The following is a 9,345-nucleotide window of genomic DNA, read 5'->3' as shown; positions in this document are numbered from 1 at the left end:
ACATTCTTCCAGCCTTTGTTGTCATTGTCACCTTCTTCTTCTTCTTCTTCTTCTTCTTCTTCTTCTTCTTCTTCTTCTTCTTCTTCTTCTTCTTCTTCTTCTTCCTCCTCCTCCTCCTCCTTCTCTTCTTCTTCTTCCTCTTCCTCTTCCTTCTCCTCCTCCTCCTTCTCTTCTTCTTCTTCCTCTTCCTCTTCCTTCTCCTCCTCCTCCTTCTCTTCTTCTTCTTCCTCTTCCTCTTCCTCCTTCTCCTCCTCCTCCTTCTCTTCTTCTTCCTCTTCCTCCTTCTCCTCCTCCTTTTCCTCCTCCTCCTTCTTCTGGTAATTTTTAGTGCTTTACTGTAAATAAAAATTAAGAAGCTACAAAAGTATGATTATGAGGCAGAAGGCAACCACTGTAAGGTTAGCACTGGCTCACTGTAGTGGGTACAAGGACCACACCCACAAAGGTCGTGATTAGTGAGATTTCTGACTACCATCTGAAATATCACTTTAAAAACAAATGTAAGAGGATGGTTGGCTACTGACAAACTTTTAGCCAGGGAATATAGGAGAGAAACAATTGACAGGTGCCTCAAATCACGACAAACACACAGCTTTACAGAAATAAGCCTAAAAGCAGGAATGTCAGGCCATGTTGAAGCTTGCTCTTGAGAGGCAATCTGTGTTTTAGGATGTTTGAACACACTCTTTCTCCTGCTGGATAGTTTCCTCAGAAGGAAGAGTGTTTTTTCCTTCCGTATTAGTTTTCTTCAGTTTTGATCTGTCAAAATTCTTCAGTTCGGACATATTTGATTTATCACTCATCTTGACTGGAGACTTAGTGGCTTCTGCAAGGACACTGGTGGGCTGAGAATGTTTGTTGGCTTTGGTGTGGTTGGGTATTGTTGTGTTCTTGTTGCCACTCTTATTGGAGTGACATAGAATCTCAGTTGGTTTGATTTTCATATCCTTTATGGCTATCAGTCATAACATTCTTCTGGGAACTATTTATCTATTAATTGAATTATTCTTTTCCTGTTTACTTTCTTGAACTGTTTGTTTCCTTTTCTTAGGAAATGCTTGCCAGTGTTATTTTAAAGCGTGTGAGAAAAGCAAATCCAGACCAGCCAGAGATGGAGATAGTTGGTGACAAGCTATTTCTAGGAAGACCTACTCATAGAACTCAGGAGCCACCTAGATAGTCAGGCTTGGCAGGTTTCAGTGGCACCTGTGAGTTCTCAGCTTTAAATAGCCCAGGAGAGTCTGGTGCAGGTGCCCTGCTTGATGCAAGGGCCACACGTGGAGAAACACTGCCCCACTACTAAACAGAAAGGACTGAGGTTCCAAGAACATAGAAATATATAATTTTCCTACTGGGTTTCCTGAGACTTTACTGGTAGGAAAAGAATAAAATACTAGGGCTCATTCTATGAGGTCTGACCTGGGTTTCCAACTCCTATATCTTCTATGGTGACCAGTTGTGATGAGCTTCAAAGGGGAGGAAAGTCTGGCTTTATCCAGGCTCAGGTTGACACCCTAAGGTGCTGTTGACCTGGGCAATTTAGCCTAGCAGTCAAGGCTGGCACTAGAGGCATCTGGGTAGTGAGATTAATTCATTTGGGGGCAGGGTGTTGGACTGATTGGGTTTCAGGAAATGAGGTTAAGATAAAAAAGGGGGGGAAGTCATATATAAGCTAGCCTGGCTAGAGTAGAGGAAGCCCTGATCCAGGTGTTATGCAAGCCAGGTTTTGTAGCAGTAGAGTTAATCCTTCATGTCCCTTCACAATGCAAGGCTGTGTTGTTCCTTCCTGAGTAGGAGAGAAGAAGCTTTTTACAGTGGCAGTAAAAGCTGATGGTGGAAACTCATTTTCTGCTGTGGTGAAGGTTCACAAAAAAAAAACTGCTGTGTAGTGTTGGGCTTCAAGGTTTTACCTAGCAGAGGAGACTTTGCTAAACTGCAACTGAGATTTCTTCTACAGTCCAGCCATAATCATCCATTTTTTGGGGGAGGGGTTTCTTTCAGATTAGATAGAATTGGAAAACCTGCATTTTAAGTCATTCTCCTCTTCTCTGATCTTCCTTCCCCATCTGGTCCAACACCTTGAGAGCTCCTGTCGTAGAAGGCAAAAAGAGAGATATTTTTCTTGTTGGTGTGGTCCTGGGGCTTAAACTCAGGATCTGGACACTCAGGTTCTTGAGCTTTGGTGTTCAGGGCTTGTACTACTGGAGCCACAACTTCATTCTTAGCATTTTTGGGGGGAAATTAATTGGAATATGAGTCTCATGGACTTTCCTGCCCAATCTGGCTTTGAACCATGATTCTGAGATCTCAGCCTCCTGAGTAGCTAGGATTATAGGTGTGAGCTACTGATGCCTGACAAGAGAAATGTTTTGAGTGTCATTCTTTCCCTTTGGTATTTTCTTGCATCCTTTCTAATGACTGGAGGTAGGATTTAAGGGATTATTACAGGCATCATTCTGGCTCTGGAAAACCAGCCAGTTGGTGATGAGGGTGCCTATTACCATGTAACATCTCATGCTTACTTAGGAGAGCATATTGAGTTTGTCCCTCAGAACTTTACTTCTGTTAGAGCCCAACTGTTCCTGCTTTGACCATACTTCTGAATATTTCCAAGAGGTAATATAAAGATCGTCCTTTGAGTCCTGCCTGACTTTTTGCTGTGTTCTTCTTACTCCTCTCCCACTGTGCTCCCATCTGGCTTGAGCGACATGTCCCAGCGGCTTAAAGCATCCACTGATGGGGCAAGGCCACACGGGGGCACATCCCTGTGGGTTTAACTCAGTGGTCTACAATTGGGGCATCTTTGTCTGGCAGTTATTTTCTTGGGGCACAGAGATGAAGAGAAATGGACATTGACAGGTGAGCAAGGGGAGGATATTCAGGGCCCCAGAGTAGTAGCTGAATCCTATGGCTAGAGAGAGACAGATACATTCAGTGACAGTAAAAGAGCAAGAATATTTCAATGAAATACATTTAAAAAATAATTGCCTGTGCTTGGAAACAATTCCCAAACACCAGTAAGAAGTCAATTGCTTGCTTCTCTGATGTCTTGTGGGTAGGAGTTTGTGTCCTGTGCGTGCACAGGCTCCATATATCCATTTGGTGACACTGGGTGACACAACAGTGTTGGGGCTTTCCAGCCATCTGGTTTGGATTTGGCTTCAGTAGTTACAATGGGAATTGAAATGAGCCATTAGCACAACTTCTGCCTCCTTAGGAAGACCAGTGTTTATTCCTGGGTTTCTGTGTCTTTTGCTTTCAGATGAAAGCACAATATGTTCATGCTAATTGGATTTGTCTGATTGAAACGCTTTCCTACTATCATAATGCGTACAAACTGACAACTATTATTTACAAGAACTTCAAACAAAAACATACTCCCCATAAATGCATATAAAGTTCATTTTGTTTGAAAACAGCATAATTTTAAAAACCAAAGACACAAATGGCTGTCATTCTTTTGCCATCTGCATGGTTTGGAGGCATAAAGTAGTTGAATATGTTGCTACAAATACACTGAATTTTCAGGGCTGGGAGCAAAAATCTTGGTTTTGAAAGGGATTTTTTTTTGTTTACTTTGAAGTTTTGCAGAATGGAGTAGTGACAGGCGGCTCATGTGCTCCAATCTGATGTCATCTGAGGACAATATCACTCAGCCCGAATATGTGTGGTTGACCCACATGGAGATGAGTGCAGACTGGGAGTACTGGCTTCAACTGCTCACTGTGGACTCATCCAAGATTGCGCGCACAGCTTTTTCCTTGAGTGGATTATAGATTAAATTTTTTTTTTTGTGATTGAATTGCATGCAGCCGAAGCTACAAACTAATCATACCCAGAAAGTGATAAGTTATAATCCATGTGAATAGTTATAAGGGAATAGTCTGAACTTCTGGAAACCACCTTAAATTCTCCCATTCTAATTTTCATTTCCTGGTATCTGAATTACTTACTATCAAAACAAGACATAGAAATCATTTAAATGTATTATCATTCCCATGTATAATGTCAAGCTATTTCAGGTTTCAAATACATCTGAAAGCCTTTAAATGTTGGCATATTTTGCACTTACTTGAAATGCGCACAAAGGTCTTACTGTGAGAAATCACCAACTCCTAATTTTTGCTCTTAGTTATAAATGTGAGACGACGAAATTCCAAGCACAATAAAGCTGATCAGTGTTTATTGCCTCTCTGCACACTCTCGGTGAGTGAGATGACCAAGGTTTGTTTTTTTCCTGTGTGTCACCTTTGTTCTAATAATTTCATTGATGAACCAATATAGGGAAGTGTATAATCATAAAAAAATTAGGACTTCAAACCAGGCGCAGTGGCTCACGCCTGTAATTCTAGCTACTCAGGAGGCTGAGATCTGAGGGTCAAGATTCAAAGCCGGCCCAGGCACAAAAGAACCTGAGACTCTTATCTCCAATTAACCTCTAGAAAATAGAAAGTGAGGCTTGGCTCAAGGGTAGAGTGGTAGTCTTGAGCTGAAGAGCTCAGGGACAGCGCCCAGGCCAAGTTCAAGCCCCATGACCTACCAAAAAACAAAATTAGGACTTCTATTTGTGCATGAGTTCCTGTTTTACAATTTTATTTTTGTTCTGTTTTATAGAACCACAGGTGTGTGATGGTTTGGAAACAGAACAAAAGAAGCAATTCTGTAAGTGACTGCAGTTATTTCTCAAACTGAATTCTATTGAAGACACACAGGCCCTCTGAAGCAGGATCTCAGAGGAGAGAGATTTACACAAGCTTCGCTAGGCATTCTGAATCTTTTTTTTTTTTTTTGGTCAGTTATGGGGCTTGAACTCTGGGCCTGGATGCTGTTCCTGAGTTTTTTTTTCTCAAGGCTAATAATGTTCTACCACACTGAGCCAGTTCCCCTTCTGATTTTCTGTTGGTTAGCGGGGGATAAGAATCTCATGGACTTTCTTGCCCAGATTGGGTTTTGAACTGTGATCCTTAGATCTCAGCCTTCTGAGTAGCTAGGAACACAGTTGTGAGCCATCAGCCTCTCTCTCTCTCTCTCTCTCTCTCTCCTGCTCTCCCTCTCTTCCTCTCCTTCTCCCTCTCCCTCTTTCTCTCTCTTGTTGTGGTTGTGGGCATGGGCACTGTCCCTGAGCTCTTCTGCTCAATGCTATCAACCTACCCCTTGAGCCACAGCACCACTTCCAGATTTCTAGAGGTTAATTGGAGATAAGAGTGTCAGGTTCTTTTGTGCCTGAGCTGGCTTTCAACCTTGATCCTCAGAACTCAGCCTCCTGAGCCACTGGGGCCCTGCTCTTTTTTATTACTTTTTAAATCTTGGGGTGATAATGGTATACAAAGGCCAGAGTCATCTTAGGTATTGTATCCATCCCAAATATTTACACTCAGAGCTGAGCACAGGAACATTTTCAGACCCTAGATGAGAACAGAGCTCCCATGGAGAACATCAGTTACCCCCACCCCCCAGTCATAGTTATTTCAGCGACTGTGGATAATGCTAAATGCTCATTACCACAGACTTTTGTCAGGTTAATTGTGAAGCATGCACTTGGGCAAAGCCATGCATTTATCAATATGACATTTTCAAGGATGGGATTGAATCAATGCTGCAGCCTTCTTCTGTTCTTTTTAGCCATTGATTGTTGCAGAGTAAGAAAATGGATCTGAGACTGTATTTAATCATGTTCCCCTCAAGCTAGAGCCTTTTCTCAACTTTCTCATTTTTATACTGAAAAAAAATCATTACTCTATCTTTGGATCAGGGAAGTGCAAGTAGTGTCTTATCTTACTTCTCTCAGGATGTTGTGAACCAATCCCAATACGTTGTACCCAAATAGCAACCTTGAGGTGACAACCTCAAGGTCTGTACTTGCCCTTTTACCATAATCATGGGAATATGCAAATATTTTTTGTGGATAGATGGAGATGGGATTAATGTCTGTTGCACAAATGTAGAAGATATTTTAGCCAAACATACAGTGTGAGCATCTTCATCTTGATCTTCCTTCTGCAGACTCTACCTTCTTTTGGGGAGAGAGAGAGAGAGAGAGAGAGAGAGAGAGAGAGAGAGAGAGAGAGAGAGAGAGAGAGAGAGACAGACAGACAGACAGACACAGACACAGAGACACAGAGAGACACAGAGAGAGAGAGTCAGAAAGAGAATATTTTTTATTATCTTGATCAATCAGTTTTTATCTGCCAGTAAAATGAAAGTCCAGTGTGGTTCTAATTACAGAGCATTTATTGTTTTAAAAATTTTGCCTGCTAGGGGCTGGGAGTTTGGCCTAGTGGTAGAGTGCTTCCCTAGCATGCATGAAAACCCAGGTTCGATTCCTCGGTACCACATACGTAGAAAAAAGCCAGAAGTGGTGCTGAGGCTCAAGTGGTAGAGCTCTAGCCTTGAGAAAATCCAAGGACAGTGCTCAAGGGCACTGAGCTCAAGCCCAGGACTGGCAAAAAAAATTGCCTGCTAGAGGTCCCCACAACCCAAGTTACTTGTCAAAGTATTCGCTCCAAAGCCTTGTTGATTTACCAGATTGGACCTCAGTGTTGAAAAAAAAACAAACAAACTAGACCTCTCACTAATTGGATATGGTGGCAGAAGGCAGGAAAGACAAGACTTGTTGGAGTTGTTAGTTTCAGAAGCCATGTATATAAATATGTATGCTTGTGAACTTCTCTGGATATATGTGATTGCTTAATTATGAAAATAAAAACATTTCTTTCTATAGATTCCCAAACCTGTTGGGCTTCAGGGTCCTGGGGTTAATCCATCAGTCTGTCTTTTGTTTTGATGACTTTTTGATTCTCACTCTCTTGGGTTTTCTTGCTCAGGGAATTGAGGCAGTCACTTTAAAGTGACTGATAATACATCTTACAACTGCATACAGAAAAATTGCTACACTTCTTAAATCCCTCCATGGAGGCCAGGGAATACTGTAGCAGAGAGAGCCAGGAGTAAATGGGTGATCTACATGGAAGCTGGCTAGACTTTCTGAGTAAGCACAAGTATTTGTCCTATGCAAAAGCCAAGTTCACAGAGGTGTGGCTGACAAGCGCAGCGGGAGGTGAGAAAACACTGGTCTAGATGGGAAAGATGCAGCCAGTGCTTTAGGAGCTGGGCTGGAGCAGGGCTGGGGTTGGGGGCAATGGAGATAGGGGTCCTTGGAGTAGCCAAAAGCAGGCCATAGGGCAGTGCTGGGAAAGGAAGGAAGGGAGAAGAGCCGGATGCAGAGGCCATCTATATTCTGAAAATGCTTTGGGGATGCTATTTGTCCTCAACTCAGGCTTCCAAATGGATAAAAACATGTGTACACCTGTCACTGAGGACAGTATCTATTGAATAGAACCCCTGGGGATGAGCTGTCTTGTCCGGGAAATTAAAACAAAGGGCTTCTGGGAAGGCGTTTATGCCAGCTGTGACCTTAGTGTTCACAGAGTTTAAAAATAGCACCAAAGCCAGGAGGGAGAATTATATTGAAGTTGGTTTTTGAATTTTGTTAGAGCCACAGTAAAACACAGGAGGGAATGTTTTGCACAGACCATGATGTCATGTAGTACTTTTATTTCAGAGCAGTTTAGTTGGTTTAAAAATGTCAGTGAAATCAGAATAGGTAGGTGTCAGCTATTCTAAGTTCAATGAAATGATTTCAGAATTAAAGAGACTGTGAAATCTAGCGCACAATGATTTTTATCTATTTAGAAATAAGAGATTCTTTTTGTTTTTGCCAGTTGTTGGGCTTGAACTCAAGGCCTGAGCAGTGTCCTCAGACTTTTCTCAAGGCTAGAGCTCTACCCTTGAGCCACAGCACCACTTCCAGCTTTTATCTATGTATGTGGTGGCGAGGAATTGAACCTGGGTTTTCGTGCATGCTAGGCAAGCACTCTACCACTAAGCCAAACTCCCAGCCCCTAAGAGACATTCTTTAAGTCAGCTTTCTAAATATTTACCTATTTTTCTCCCCTCTCCCAACCAATATTCTTGGCAAAGAATTCTCACGGGGCTGAGGGCATTGCATAGACCATGCATTTTTTTTTTTGGTCTATCCTGAGATTTGAACACTGGGCCTGGGTGCTGTCCCAGAGTATCTTCAGCCCAAGGCTAGCATTCTACCACTTGAACCACTTTCAGTTTTCTGGTGGTTAATTGGAGATAAGAAACTCAAGCACTTTTGTGTTCAGGCTGGCTTTGAACTGTGATTCTCAAATCTCAGCCTCCTGCGTAGCTAGGATTGTAGGTGTGAGCCATCCGTGCCAGCCTAAGATCTTCATTTTTATATCAGATTTTTGTACATATGGGTGATGTATTTTAGGGTGGGTGATGTATTTTAGGGTGTTAAAACTGAATAAGTGGAAAGCAAGAACCTTGTTCAAAGTCACTCGGGAAAATATGGTCAGAACTAGAACTAGATCCAGTCTGTTTTTCTATTGTACCCAACCAGGGCTAGTGCCCTGGCTGGGGGCGACATGGGTCTCTCTGAGATATACCTTCCTGTCCATGCCTTAAATCATCAAGTCACAGAAAACCATTTAGCAGTCACCAGGAAAGCCGGATACAGGCAGTGCACACCACAGAAGCCAGGGTGTCTTATTTATTGATTTGTAGACCTAATTTGGCGATAGCAAGAAAGCAATAGGAAGCTCTTATCTCTGACAGAGGCAGAGCAGGCCAGGGCAGGACAACAAATTATGAGAGAGATAGAAACAGCAAGGGCCACTGGCCTCATCTGGCTCTCTTTTTATTTATGCTTGACAAATGTGATTTATGAATCCCAGTTCCTTTGTCCCATTATAGAATGGAGCTATCATGCTTGAATCCTGACACCATAATTTTGTTTTAAGCCATCCTGTCTACTCGTGTGCATTTCCGGGCCACATTTGTCACTTCCATAAATCACTATAGATAAGCAAATCCCTCTCTTAACCTTTTGGAAAGATAACGTAACCAATATTTTCGGACCGTTTTCCTGCCAAGCTTTCTTTAGGGAGATAAATGTGGCCTGTCCCAGTGGTGTAGCACCACACAATAGCATGATTTATGGAGTGGAGTGGGCGGCTTTAAGTGGATGGCCACAACATCCCAAGACTTGCCAAATATCTATGCTTTTGGAAGCACCGTGGTAAGGTGTAATGATTTTTGACAAACACGTTGTGGGTTAGCTACTTCTCACTACCACAGTGGAGGAGAAGGTAGAGGCTTTCATAAACCACTTGAATTATTGAATCATCTAGATGTTCTTTCGGAGGGAGGTGAACCGTGTGTGTGTGTGTGTGTGTGTGTGTGTGTGTGTGTGTGTGTGTGTGTGTGTGTGTGTTTACAGAGACTCTTCCCAAAAGGTCTCAACCACAGGTCAGT

General features: G+C 42.5%; 1 pseudogene; it reads right to left on the bottom strand.

The window, feature by feature from the left end:
* Positions 1-665: 665 nt before the first annotated feature.
* LOC150050071 (thymosin beta-15A pseudogene) lies at positions 666-803 on the bottom strand (annotated as a pseudogene).
* Positions 804-9,345: the final 8,542 nt, after the last annotated feature.

Source organism: Megascapheus bottae, chromosome 18 (assembly GCF_031878675.1).
Source record: "Megascapheus bottae isolate mThoBot1 chromosome 18, mThoBot2.hap1, whole genome shotgun sequence".
NCBI lineage: Eukaryota > Metazoa > Chordata > Mammalia > Rodentia > Geomyidae > Megascapheus > Megascapheus bottae.
The sequence above is the reverse complement of the archived record's forward strand: the minus strand, read 5'-3'. Positions and strand labels throughout refer to the sequence as shown.